This window comes from Chinchilla lanigera, unplaced genomic scaffold, assembly GCF_000276665.1.
Source record: "Chinchilla lanigera isolate Chin_1 unplaced genomic scaffold, ChiLan1.0 scaffold00186, whole genome shotgun sequence".
Taxonomy (NCBI): domain Eukaryota; kingdom Metazoa; phylum Chordata; class Mammalia; order Rodentia; family Chinchillidae; genus Chinchilla; species Chinchilla lanigera.
The window spans coordinates 373,785-388,849 of record NW_004955587.1 but is presented as its reverse complement, the minus strand read 5'-3'; the positions used below and the strand labels follow the sequence as shown (position 1 = coordinate 388,849).

Here is a 15,065-nt window from a genome sequence, read left to right as displayed (position 1 = left end):
GGACTCTGTGGCTTCAGGGAGAGGTGTGGTGGCCCAAGGGCTGACTGATTGGCTCCTTGCAAAACTAGGTTTGCTGGAGGGTGAGCGTGGTGGCGTACAGAGGGGCTTCGTGGACTTTCCCGTCAGTGTTCTAAACAGGCATGAAGAGGGGAGAGTCCCAGCCAGATGCACAGGCACTTGGTTTTCCCTGCAGGGGCAGTGGAGGCGGCAAAGACTCGGCTCTTCTCTTTCGCGTACAGCCTGGCCCCGCCCCTCCTTTACCACCCTTCCTAGCCCTGCCCCTTCTTTCCTAACCCCGCCCTAGTCCAACCTCTGGCTTCCTACCTCCCTTCCAGGCGGCTCCAGGCTCCTGGCTCCCGCTAAACTCGGCAGTCCCGGGAGCGCGCAGGCGCCGTGAGCAGCACCCAGGGCGCGGAGTAGCGGAGTGGGACCCGTGGTAAGTGCGGCAGACACGCAGCGCTGGGGGAACTACTAGGGCAACTACTGGGGGAACGTGGTCCGAGCTGAGAGCCCCGGGAAGAACCGGAGCGCGTGTGGGTGCCTTCCATCTGGTGAGGAGAAACTGACTAGGCGTGCTGTAGCCTTGGTGGGGGCGCTGTCTGAGGATTTCCCCCGGGCAGCGTGCGGGGAAGAGTGCGTGGTGGCGGTGGCGGGAGTAGGCGAGGGTGTGTATGAGAAAGAGAAGGAAGGAGTTCCAGAAGCTGGAAGTCTGCATACGGGCTTGGCAGGACTGGGACGCTAGCCAAGGCAGCTGGAAGGTGTCCCAGCTTCAAGTTCAGTCCCCTTGCTTCCTGCCCCTGAGCAGTGTCCCGGGCTCATTCCTTTCCCCTGCGCTGCCTTCCGACTGCAGAGTTGCCGGGAACGTTCCTCGACCCTGGGGAGAGGATTTAGTGGAGGTGGGCTGTTGGCCCGGGCTAGTGCCAAGGAGGGTGTGGCCTTTGTGTGACTTTCCTTTACCCCGCCCCCGAGAATGTGTCCCTCTTCTGGTCCATTGTGCTCGTGGACGTTTTAACAAAGGCTGTGACTGTTTTGCAGGCTGTGGCGGGTGGCAGCGGGGCCGATGTGTGGCTGTGGGTGTGGGTGTGGGGGGTGCCTGCGAAGTCTCCGGGCGGCTCTGCGATCTGGCGCGCGGGGCTGGGGGGAGTGTGGGGGAGTGAAAGGAAGGGAGCAACCTTCCTCCTTCAGCTTTTTCCTCCTTCCTGGTCTGCTGCTTTTGATGAGGGGTGAAACGGCCCAGAGAGGGATATTTGTGTGTGTGTGTGTGTGTGTGTGTGTGTGTGTGTGTTGGCCATGGGGGTGTGTGTCAGTGCTCTGGCTGCAACTACTGGTTTTGTGATTGTACCCATACAGTTTCGACTAGTTCCTTACAAAAGCAAAACTAATAGAATTTGAAGAGAAATAATTGGATAAAAGACTGAGGAGGTGAAGTGACACAACTTAGAGCTCAATTATTCCCTTCTGATAGTCATGTAAAGCCAGACTTTCAAGGATGTGAAGGTGCACAACTCAGGGTACGTGGAAAGTTGGTTGGGGGACTGTTTCCATTAAGAGTGTATTACTGGGGGGGCTGGGGATTTAGCTCAGCGGCAAAAGCGCCTGCCTGGCAAGCGCAAGGTCGTGAGTTTGATTCCTGGTACCGGAGAAAAACCAAAAAAAAAAAAAAAAAAAAAAAAGAGTGTATTACTGGGGGGATGCAGCCAAGGTCTTGGGCAGACTCACTTTAGAACCTTTGAAAATGACATTAGGGGTACAAAATACTAGAGTAAATAATTATGCTGTTAGATAAGTGTCCATAAGCTTTCATTTTCAATGTAAAGTCTTTTGTAAAATGTGATATATGTGTTACTAAGCATAGACGTTAATATTTTTACTCATTTATTTTAACTTAAAACAACAAAACAAATTGAACTTCCTCCTCCTCCACCCCTTTCCCTTGATTGTGAATCCTGCTTTATAAACATTTACTTTCAGATCTGAAGTAGAGTTAAACATGATTGTTCCACTTCAGGTATGAAGTGAATAGAATTTCTTCTTGTTTTATTGTTATTTTACTCTTTTTTTTTTTCCCTTCCTGTTATTTTAAGGCTTTTGGTGATAACATTACCAAATGTGGGAGGGGGGTTTCAGGGATGAATTCCCCTCTTCCACTGCCTGATAAACTCCTGTCCATCAATCACGATTCAGCCTAGTTGAAGTCTTGGAAAAATTTGACCACTCCAAATTAATTATCCCCTTTTCTGTTACAATGATTCCATTGGCTTTGTCTCTTTCTTGCCACTAGATCCTCTCAGTCATTTGTGTTACCCCAATACCCAAAGCTTCCTTGCATGTGATTAGAGTTAGATGTTAAATGCTCTTAGAAAGATTATACTTCATTTTGCATAAAGTTCATGGGATAATAAATTCAGAATGCTGAAGATGTATTTATTTTTTGAGCAACATTATTTGGATATGGAGGAGTAAGTACAGAACTACATTCCTATGTACTTGTCATGGTTTATCCTTATATGAGAGATGCAAAAACTTTGCAGATAAAGGGAAGATAAGGATCAGAAAAAGGCCAAGTTTTAACAAGTATAACTTCTGATACTAAATGTAGTAAAAAAATCAACATACAACAGAAAATTAACCATTTGTAGGAGGACATACATAGATTACTGCTGGAATTTAGGAACTACTACAAATAAATCCACTTTACCAGATGCTATCCTCTGAATGCCCATATAACTAAACAGAGCTATAAGTTAATTATTTGTATTATATTCCTAAATCTGAAGGTAGTTTGAGCCGTTAGCTCATGGCTTTCTTAGTATTGTAGTGTTTCCTGATAGGCTTAGTCTGACCATTTCTGCCATTTTATCTTTGACATCTCTTTTAAGTTCACCCCTATGACTGGTCTTCCAGTGACCTCTGGCTTAGAAGAGGAATTAACTTCCAACTGCTCCTCACCAGATTCACTCAGTCTCCTCATCCTTACCCTCAGTTTTCATCTCCTGAATGGATTTACCCATTGAAAAGAATCTTATGGGCAAATAATCACTCATTTTGTAAAAGAATGGAATTGATTCCTTAGTCTAAAAATGATTCAGAATTGACAACTATTTAGTCCAGGTTTCTGTAACTGCAGTGAACCTATCATGGTTATTAGTAATCTGTTTTTCTTCCCTCACATAATTTTTCCCCTGTCTACTTAAATGGAAAGGTGCTTTTTGTCCATGTCACATTTTTAAGTAGCATTAACCACTGTCCGCCGCAAACAGTTCAAGTTAGTACTCAACTTTTACAAATAAAATTTTAGACTCATATACACCAGGATTGTCTAAAATATCAGACTCATACCATATAGAATGAATAGAGTCTATGCAAGTTTTAAGTTCTACATCTCCTGTGATCTACAAACCCGCTTATCAAAAAATTATTCCAAACCAATCCATTGTAATCCATATCTTTGTTCTTAGAACTTTCCTCACCTTAGACTTCCTCCTCAAATTTCTGTTTTTTCCTCTAATTCTTAATTTAAGGACAGAGTGTACTTAAAGCTAGGAGTGTCATATCCTGTGAAGTGTGGAGAGAAGGCACTTGGATTTGATGAACAGGAGGTTTTCTTTTTGGTTTTTGTGTGTGTCAAATGCAGAGGGTTGATTTAATTATGCTTCTCAGATGGCAGATTGTTATCAACATTATGACCAGAAAAAAAAAATAAAACAAGTAATTGAGGTAATGGTTCCTAATCCGGTGTATGTGATAGACTATCTTAGGGAACTAGGTAAAGCAACATATTTAGTCCCCCTACCCCAACAGAAGAAACCCATCAAATCAGAATTCCAGGTTATGTAATCTGGGCATGAAAAAGTTCCAGGAGAGTTTTAACATGAATGTTGCTTAAGAAATGATTTTTTGAGCAGTGGTGGTCAGGATTTGGAGGTAGTGAAAACAGCTACTTTTATTGATAAACTGTTGGTCAAAAGACAAGGGAAGTAAAAGACTAAAGGTTGAAGATTTTAAGAAATCAACACAATGGAAGTGTCTGAGGTGAAAATCCTAGTAGAGAAGAGGAGTGATAAAGGGTATAATTAATGCTGGGAGGACATAATGGATAGAATAGAGTACTGAAGAAGAAAAGCAGAGTCTGGTGGAACTATAGATCCCAAGAGAAAAGAAAAGAATGAGGGGAAAAAAAAACAAATCTAAAGGTAGAGGTAGGTAAAGCTGAAGGAAATCTCTTCAGGTGAGGTTTGTTTACACGCTACTGTTCTTTAGTGGAATTTATGTAGTCGCTGAATTCTAATTAGAATGGATCTTTTTCAGTTCTGATAATGCTAGCAAAAAGTGAGTCATTTCAGCTATTCTGCTTACCTCAAATAGTTGCATACCTGAGTGTTTCTACATCCTTTTCTATTTAGAAAGTTTCATATTTGAAAGTTAAGTGGAGACATGATGTGTTTCAGTGCTGTTTCCCAGCTCTTGATGCCTAACTGCCATAGTGTAAGTTTTGTATGTTTTTAGTCAAATAGTCAACTAGTATTTGTATGCCTATCAATTGCCAGGGAATATTGTAAGCAGGGAGAAGACAACATTGAATAAAGCAATTGTATTTTGTTAGCAATTTCTGCCATTAAGTGGCTTACTTCTTATTTGATGCAAGCAGAAAATAAGTAAAATATAAGAAATATAAGATACATGTAAACATTTGTATACAGCCATGTACCACATAATGATGTTTCGTGCAGTGATGGGCCAAATACATGACAGTGGTCCCATAAGATCTTAATGGAGCTGAGAAGTTCCTATTATCTAGTGATGTAGTAGACATCATAACATCATGCACATACATTATTCAAATGTTTGTGATGGTGCTGGTGTAAATAAGGCTACTTCACTGCCAGTTGTGTAAAAGTGCAACACATACAATAATACACATCACCTAGCACTTGCTAATAATACATGACAATGTTACAGGTTTATTGTATTTACCATAATATATTTTTAATCATTATTTTAGAGTATGCAACTTCAACTTAGAAAAATATTTACAGGGAAACAATATGCTGGATTACTCTGGCAGCAACCTCATACATCTTGTGTTTATTGTATTCTTGAGTGTATCAAGAGGTCATGTTGAGTGACTGACCTATACCATCTAAGCTTCTGTAAGTACACTGTGTTATGCATGCCTCCTGATAAAATTGACTGAAAATGCATTTCTCAAAATATACCCTCACTGTTAGATGATGCATGACCTCACACACCCATGCACACATAGTCATATATATTGTACATATACATTAAGTCATATAGTGTTGTATCTTTTTGGAGAAATACAAAGCAGGGAATGTGACTAGGGGAGCCCCTACAAGTATGCATATGTAATTGAATGGAGCACGTTTGACAGTGGGGTTCAGGGAAGACTTCACTGTCAACACATACCTATAGGACATGAGAAGATCATTTATTTTGAGGCAGTTTCTAGTTATATAGAACAGCAAGTGCAAAGTCAATGAAGTAGGACCTTTTTAGACTATTTGCTAGGAGTAGCAAAATGGTTCTTGCAGCTAGAGTAGCATGGGGTGAATAATAAGGCAAAGGGTCAAGTAAGCAAGAAGGCGTGTAGGAAGGTGGGAAAATCCCATAGAGCTATTGTACTTATTTTGGGAAGACACTGAAAGGTGAGAAATATAGCCATTGGCAGCTTTAAAGAAAGGGAGTAGTCTTAGCTGGTTTCCATCTTACATGTATCTATCTAGATGCTGTACAGAGAATAGACTGCAAGTACGGAAGACAGACCAATTAGAAGAGAGGTAACAGAGGGTTGTATTGAGGTAGTGTAATGCTGGAGGTGAGGATGAGTGATCAGATTTCCTGATGTATTGGAAATGGAGTGTAGCAGAAGAGAGTTCAGGATGATGCCAGTGATTTTTAGCTAAGCAATCAGTTCATTGTTTACATTAGGCTTTACTCTTGGTGTGAATACTATGGGTTTGGAAAATGTATAATGATTTGTATCCATTACTGTAGTACCATACAGAATAGTTTCACTGCCTTAAAAATCCTGTTCTTTATCTGTTTATCCCTTCCTTCCCACACCCCCTGGAAATCACTGATCCCTCCACTGTTTCCATACTTTTGCCTTGTTGAAAATGCCAGTAGGTTTATATAAGTCTTTATGTATTTTGTTGGATTCAATTACTAATATTTTGTTGAGAACTTCTGATTTATTTCATGGAAGATATTGGTGTGTACTTTTCTTGTCTGGATTTGGTTTTAGGGTAGTGCTGAGCTCATAGATTTTAGTGATTTCGAGTGATAAATGGGTTCATTGAAGCTATAAATTTCCCTCTTAAATACTACTTTTACTGCACTCCACAAAATTTGATAATTTTTATTTTTTCATTTAGTTCAAAGTATTTTAAAATTTCTTTTGAGATTTCATCTTTGATCCACATATTATTTAAAGGATCTTGCTTAATCTCCACATACTGGAAAAATTCTCACCACCTTCTAATAATTGATTCTAGTTAAATCCATCATGATCTGGAAGCAGACAGTGCCTGACTTCTATTCTTTATTATTTTCCTTTATTTTTTGTCTATTTGAGACAGGGTCTCACTGTGCAGTTCAGGCTGGCCTTGAGCTCACTTTGTAGTCCAGGCTGGTCTCAAACTCGCAACGAGATCCTCCTGCCTCAGCCTCTAGATTGCTGGGATTACAGGTGTGCAGCACCACAGCTGGCCTTCTGTTCTTTCAAATGTGTTAAGGTAATGTGTCTTATGTCCCAGAATGTGATCTGTCTTGCTAAATGTTCCTTGTGTGCTTCACAAAAATATATAATCTGCAGTTGTATGAAGCACCTTAAATATCAATAAACAAAGTCAGAATGCATTACATTAAAAACCAAACCACAAAGAACTGGCACACTAGAGATAAATTGGAGGAGACTCACAAAACATAAAGTGCTTTACATAAGAAGGCTTTGTCACTGAAAAAAGAGGCATGGTTAACTGAGACTTCAAAAAATAATAATCTTCAAAGACATAGCTTGGAAAGGAGACATAGAACACAGGAAGCATACCCTAAATCAAGGATTTAAAGTATAACACATTTTCCTAAAGATATCCTTGGTTCTAAATTCCGGGGCACAGAAAAATGCAGACTCTGAATCAGGAGGTTTGGGGAAGGCCCTGAGATTCTGCCTTTCTAAGAGTTTCCTTGCGATACTAATAATGGTCTTCTGGAGACAATATTTGGAGTCATAATAAGGCCTTAATTCATTTCACTTTCAAATACTTAACATGCTGTGACTCTGTGTACAGATTTTTTTACGTGGAGAAGGAAAGAAGTGGGAGATAGTTCTTTAGTTATTCATCAAGTATTTTGTTTCCAGGGAGCTAGAAGGAAATAACTCACTTCATATTAAACTAGGTATTGTCATCGGTATAATAATTTGGATATTTGAATAAAATAGTTCTGGGAAATTTCTCACATTGCCTTTTAGTTCTAGATAAGGTTTTGCTAACTTTATTTGGTACAGGATATTTTAAAGTAAGGGAAAGCTGAAAAGGAAACATTGGTGCAATTGTGTGCAACTGTGTGGATGTTGACTTGCATATGTGTTGGAGTCACAGGCAGTGTATCAAGCTTTCTTTTAGGGAGTTTACAGAAAATATTAGCTCCTTGTCTTTTGTTTTGACTCTTTTTCTTATTCAGGGTTTTGAAGACAGTCTCGTTTTATTTCAGTATCTCTCCTGCAATATGATAGGAAAGTGCCTTTGTAGTCCTGAAAACCTGGACGACGTTAGGAATCACACTGGCATTGCAAGTTGACTTGTAGCATCTCCTAAGAAAGTGAATTTACATACATTAAACTTTAATTCAGCATTTACTGAATACCTTTGGTATGCAAATAGCGTGCTGGGTAGTTATGCTTTGTAATTTAGAAATGTAAATGCTTCTTAGCAATGTTATTCCTCATAATGAAGTGAGAATCAAAGAGTCACTGGCTGACATAATCACAGCTCTTAAAAATACTCCTAGTTGCTTTGCGTTGTCCATTACTGTGTGGTAATAATTGGCATAGTTATTTTCAAGCTTGCTCAAATATGGGTGATAAATTTTTGATAACACTTATCTTCTTAAAAGGCTTGGCAATTAAATGGATCAGAATTGAAATAACAATTTGAACCCTTCAACAAATTTTCTGTGCCCCGGAATTTAGAACCAAGGATATCTTTAGGAAAATGTGTTATACTTTAAATCCATGATTTAGGGTATGCTTGCTGTGTTCTATGTCTCCTTTCCAAGCTATGTCTTTGAAGATTATTATTTTTTGAAGTCTCAGTTAAGCAGATGCCTCTTTTTTCAGTGACAAAGCCTTCTTATGTAAAGCACTTTATGTTTTGTGAGTCTCCTCCAATTTATCTCTAGTGTGCCTGTTCTTTGTGGTTTGGTTTTTAATGTAATGCATTCTGACTTTGTTAAAAAAAAAAACTGTGTGAGTAATTTGCCACAATAATCCACTCATGTTTGCTTTAGGGAGAAAGCAAGAAAAGTCAGAAACACAAGTTCAGTTTTGATATTTGCTGTCACCACAAAGAAGTTAATGGATTATATTTCAAATTTCTTTTCCAGTATTACTATAGCTTATGGGATCAGAATAATTATTTTGGCAAGGATGTATTTACTTTCATATCTAATTTTATACAGCTTCAATATTTCACTCAGTGTTCCCTTATGTTTGTCAAGAAAATCTTGTCATAGAACTAAAAAAAAAAGTCTTCCTTTAGATTTACAAGCAGTCTGAAAATACAAATGCTTTTGATGTATTATATTCAAACAGTGTTAGAAAATAACTATTTTTTAAATTTTAAACTTTATTTTAAAATACAAATGATAGATAATCATATGTATTAGTAGTGGTTTTTTTTTTTTGGTACCTGGGAGCAAACTCAGGACCTTGCACTTGGCATGCAGGCGCTTGTGCCGCTGAGCTATATCCCTGGCCTCTAGTAGTGTTTTGTTTGTGTCTCATTATCTAAATTATGAATGTACACTGAGTTTATAGAACTGAACTTTGCAAAATTTTGAGTACTCCATTCCAATTGTTGTCTTAGCTCAGGTTTAGTTACTTTTGTCGTAACACTGTATGGTCATATCTTTAACTGACCTTCCCCTGGTAAATATATTGCCCATTCTGAATCCGAATCTGCCTACCCACAGATAGTGAAAACCTCGATCTTTTAGACACTACCATTCCCGGTGGTCTTGGAAAATCCCATCTACCCCAACAGACCAAATCGCTAACTTTGCCAAAGTTTCTACGTACCTAAATCTTCTGAACTGTACTTGCCTAATATTTCTTAGATGTTTTTTCCACTTGAGTTCATCATTTGAATTTCATTTTTTTTCTCTTTTTGATACAGAGTTTCACTATGCAGTTCAGGCTGGCCTTGAACTCACTTTGTAGCGCAGGCTGACCTTCAACTCGCTGCAGTGGTCCTGCCTCAGCCTCCCAAGTGCTGGGTTAACATGCCTGCCCCACCACACCCAGCTTGAATTTCATTCTTTAACCTTTTCATTTGGGGTTAGTTCTCTGCCAAAATCTCAGCCTCATAAAACAGAGGTCAGGACATCTATATTGTCTTGGCTTACTTGATTTCTGCCTGGTGTTTACCTGGTATCAGCAATCAGAATGCTAGAATCTCTGCTAGTAGAATGGGTGGACCCTACCCTTGCTTCCCTTTCCTCCACCTAACCAAAGAAATGTGCTGTAGTCCTCAGCAGAGCAAGGAAAGGGTGTGGAGAAAATTCTTGGTAGAATGGGGTGTTTTTTTCCTCTAGGATCAAAACCTACTCTTCACAGCCCTGTCTTCTATAGGAGTGTAGTGATAGTGCAGTATTGAAAAGAGTGCTCAACTTATTTTTTCTCCTTATTTCTTAAGCAACACCATGTGGATTACCGTCCTTAGTAATCCATATGTATTATCCTCCTTAGGAATAATTGCAACAACAGTAGCAAAGACAGAAATCCTTATGCATTGTCTGAGATATTTTAATTACTTTTTTCTTACCTTGTGTATATATCATTTATACCCACTTTATGGGGAATACACTCCAGTTCCAAAAATTGAAGTGCCCAAGTGCACTTTGCTGGTATGTGGTAGAACTGTAATTATGGTCCAAGTTTCTCTGACACTTAAAGGTTGGAGTTTTTCTCAGGAAGTCTCCAGGCATGGAGCAGGTTTTTGGGCTGTCTGTTTCCATTGGTTTCACAGCATGAACACAGAGTAAAACTATGTGTTTAGGAAAAGAAAATGTACATTGAACACTTGTGCATGCATTTAAAGCATTGAACATTATGGTTTAGTATGGGTTAGTGCATAATGTGTATTAAATAAACAAATGAGAATATATCAATTAGTAATAAGGATGATCTCCGTGTGCTTAACACAATGGCAGGTATATGGTAGGTGTTAAAAAATACATGCTGGATTGATGAGATTACTTGAGGATTGTTGAATTAATGATAGTATCCACTGTACTTTTGTATTAAAACAGATGATGATTTTTGAGTCATAGATCTCATCTTCCAGAGAAGAAAAAGATGTTTTTATAGATGTTTTTCCTTTTGGATCCCTCAGAGTATACTTGATATCATATTATGAACTCTACTTCTAAAAGAAGGTTTTGTTTACCTGCTTCATCCTACTTGACCCCTCACTTAATGCCCAGAACTCCTGTTTGGATTTTTGTTTGTCTGAATAGTGCCATGAGTTCATGATGTCACACTCATTGTGCACACAGAAAATTCCCACCTCTGTGTTCTGTGAGATTTTTTTCTTGAAGATTTAGAATTCTTTACGTGACTGCCTACCTTAAATTAAAGTGCCTAAAACAGAATTTCTCAGCCGGGCATGATGGTGCATGCCTGTAATCCCAGCACTTGGGAGGCTGAGGCAGGAGGATTATTGTGAGTTCGAAGACCAGCCTGGGCTACACAGTGAGCTCAAGGCCAGCCTGAACTGCATAGCAAGATCCCGTCTCAAAAAGACAAAACAAAACAAAACAAAACAAAACAGAATTTCGCCTCCTCTTCACGACCCCATCTATATATCTGCTCTCTCCCTTTGTTTCCCATATTGTTAAATGGGAAGAAGGTTTTGTAGTCAGACCTCTGGGTAGGAAGCAACCTGTGTATGAGTGGAAATCTAGACACAAGTAATTTCCTTAGCCAGTCCTTTGGACAAGTCACAGTTCTGGTCTTAGAGTTAAGGCCCCTAAGCTGATGTGCTAAAGGTAATCTGTATCACCCACTCCAAAGAAGTTTCTGCCTTTCTTTTCTTTCCAGTTAACCTCTATTCATCATTGCTGGTACCAGTAGGAAGCCCTCTTTCTCATTGCCTCCTTTTATCAGATATAATAAATGAGAGAATGCACTCAGATTTTCATTTATACAGATCTCATTCCAAATACAAATTGCAAGTTTTAGATTAAAATCATCTTACTTTTCTCCTAATATTTAATACTTAATTAACTACAATAATCATATGACCTAGTGAATTGCTTTGAGAGCTTATAGTGCATCTAGGTTTGATATAACCCATTGCCCATCTGTAGCTATCTGTCTCTGTCTATGTATCTATCTGTGTATCTATCTATTTGTCTATCTCTCTGTCTTCTATCATCTGTCTATCATTTAGTTATATATTTTTGCAATACTAGACAATGAACCCAAGGCCCTTGCACTGAGCTATGTCCCCAGCCATTTTTAACTTTTTGAAAAGACTGGGCTTACTAACTTGCTGGGTTGCTCATGCTAGGCTTGAATTTGCAATCCTTCTGCCTCAGCGTCGCAAAGTCCTGGTATCTGTGTAGCTCTTAATTCTGGAAGTCAGTTATAGTCTTGGAATTTTCATTGAGGTTTCTTATCCACAAAACCCTGTCAAGGTTTGTTGTATTTTCTCCCATTGCCCATTTCTTTCCTAGTTGAATAAGAGGCCACAAGTTGTTTTGCTAACTGTTTTTCCCATTTCTTCCAGTCCTCAACAGAGGGACTGTCCAGTAACATTGTGCAGTTAACTCTCACCTATTTTCGAGGTCTATTCATAATTTATGTTGTTGTACTATACTTATTGGACTTCAACTGATGGTTATATTACTGTATTACTACATGACATTACTACAATGGTGTGTGGTTTTGCTTCTCTTTTCACATTTGCCACACACTGGGTGGAACCAATTAGTCTAAAACAGTATGTAAATTGTTTCCAAACAACCTTCAGTCATGCTGTCTCTGTATAATGTTGGCAAAGCACTCTTAAGCATTCCCTTTTTACATGTAATCATATTAAACGGGGATATTTCATTCTTCTTATTCAAAAAATATGTTGCATAGCTTTTCATGTAGTCTTGTTGAAAGCTATGAATTTTATAAGACTGCCAGAAGTTAATGCACTTCTTGCCTTTGGGTACAGATGAATCTTAGTTTCCATATGATCATCCATTATTTGTCTCACTGTATCTGTATTTAAAGAAATGTGATTCAAACTCATTTTGCTGGAGGCACCCGAGCCAGCCAGAATTAAGGCTCAGAGAGCTCTGACTTGGGCTTGTTTTACATACAGCCTTGAGTTCCAGCAGTGTCTTGAGTAGATGTTTCTGATTATAGCACACCACTGGTTTCTTTAGAGCCGTAACATTTTATTTGACTCACTGTATTTGACCAGAAACAACAGCATTAACTTCAGGGAGTAGTAGCAGACCTTAGAGTACTGTACTGTGGGACCAACAGCAAATGGTCAGGGAAGTCAGGTAGCTGGTGCAAGTGCCTTCTTCACCGTGCATAGCGTATATATCCCACATATAGGCCCCCTGCTTCACGGATGCCTGCATTTGGAGTGGCTAATTGCATTAGACTTTACCTGTTTAAAACTACACAGTACACCTACTCCATTATCACTTACATTTAACTAATTCAGAGCCCAGCTGAAGCGCTCAGTATCTTCTTTTAGTGCTGGAGAAAATCTGAAATTGAGTATTATTCTACTACTTCTAGTTCACAGAGAAGCAAAGTTCAGTTCAGTGTAAAACAGCTTCACTGAGTAGCACCCTGACAACCGTACATGGTTTCATAAAGCCACAGGGGCAATGCTTGACTCTTGTTATGGTTTGTATCTGGGTGTCCCCCCAAAGCCTCATGCGGCCATGGGGCAGGCTGGTAGAGTCTGATTATGGGTGTGAGAGCTACACCCGCCCTGGGGTGGATAGTTTGCATACCTAAGGGAGAAGAAGAGGGTCCTTGAGGCGATTCCGCCCTGGTATATGCTGGTTGCTTAGCTGTGTTCTGCCGCCCTGAGCTGTAGCTCTCTGCCATGTGCCACTCTGCCTTATAATCTGCCAAGTATGGACTGAAACCTCCACAAACTGTAAGCGAAATAAACCTTTCCTTCCTTAATTTTGGGCGTCAGGTATTTTGTCCCAGCAGCAAGAAAAAAGTAACCAAGACAACTCTATTCTGCCCCAAATTACAGAAAAATGCCTGTGATTATTGCTGCAGCAGGGAAAGTAAGAAGCTAGGGAGGGGCTGCTGTGAGGCAGGGTCTCATCTTTATCAAATGGGACAGTTCCGTAACGCCATTTCTCACCGCTCTAAGCTTCAGTTGAGTGTATGACTTTCTACCTTATACCCTCTAGAAATACAGTGGCAGGTTTCTGCATAAATCTACAAAACCTTGGTTTAGTTCCCATCAACTGGCCCATCTGTCCTCTGGCCACTTCAGTTTGGTGTCATCAAGTGGGGACAAAATACTTGGGAAACTGAAGTCATGCCAATTTTGCTTTTGCTGTCTGTTGTAATAAACTGTCTTGTACAGCCAGCCAAGTATAGACTGAAACTTCCACAATCTGTAAGCTAAATAAACCCTTACTTCCTTAATTTTGGGCATTGGGTATTTTGTCTCAGCAACAAGAGAAGACAGTATTACTTACACAATTGGAAGGACCATGTCAATACATATACTCACCTGAGTGTGGTAGAAGAGGAACATAATGATAATATTTGGGCCTATGCAGAATGATGTACCTTAAATATTTGGTTGCCTCCTGCTCATCAATCCTGTGGTCTCTTTAGTCTATGATATTTTGTGTTCCACAGAAACCAAATGGTTCCTCTCCTGACATTTTATCTGGAAAAAAACAGGAGACAAGATGAAGGATAATTTCTACATTATATGTTTTTTTTTTAAAGATTCTGCCTTTTAAAGTTTCTCATATTTTTAGAACAAGGTTATTACTCAGAACCTCTCAATAGAAAATATTTGTTCTGGTTGATACATTGTGTCTACTTGAGGAGTCTAGAAGCTTAACTAAGTAACTCAGCAGTTCTACATCCTGCTGTGAAAAGGACATGCCCTTGCTGCTCTCAGATATTGCTCATTGTGTCAACTTGGGAAGGTTAAAAGTTCTATAATCAGCTGACTCCATGCAGGGTGGCATGGCACAGGGGCAACACTTCAAGGAGACACAGGACAGCAAAAGCAGCAAGAGCAAAGGAGGGAAAGTAAGCCTCTTTTCCTTCCTTTATTGTATGTGGGCCATCCCCACACCATCTCCATGCCCCCTTCTTCCACAAGCTGAGGATGGTCACAAAGTAAGGACCCTGGCCCCCTGCTGAATCACTTTAAAGTTTAAAGTTGACTTTGCATTATGATTTTAAGTTTCTTACTAAGCACTATATTCATTGCATTTCATAAATTTTGATGCTGTATTTTCATTATCATTTACTTCAATTTTTTTTGGTTTAATTTCTCCATTCTAATTACTCTGATAGTTGTGTTTACTTTCCACTTTTTATTATTTTATTTTATTGATACGTTTGCAGTACATAATGATTAAATTTCTGTTGGAGCATTGGTACACGTACCTAACACAAATGTAGCATTTTCCTGGTTTTCATATTGGTATTTCTGAGTAAAATGTTAATACAGCGTATCTGGTTGCAAACAGAAAGAAACTTAGAACCATGGTTGACCCCTAGGCCAACCTTGGCCAACCCCTAGGAATGTAGCCCTAGG

At 39.5% G+C, this 15,065-nt stretch overlaps 1 protein-coding gene across 2 annotated transcripts in view; it reads left to right on the top strand.

Annotated features, from left to right (window-relative positions):
• The first annotated feature begins 315 nt into the window (after positions 1-315).
• Positions 316-15,065, top strand: part of Prrg1 (proline rich Gla (G-carboxyglutamic acid) 1) — a 98,629-nt gene continuing 83,879 nt past the window's right edge. Inside the window, exon 1 of one of the 2 annotated variants that reach the window (XM_005414447.2) lies at positions 316-436. The gene's annotated coding sequence lies outside the window, so the exon portion shown is untranslated. Of the gene's footprint in view, positions 437-460; positions 552-15,065 lie in introns of those variants that run through there. The other variant, XM_013509903.1, reaches the window with a different exon arrangement.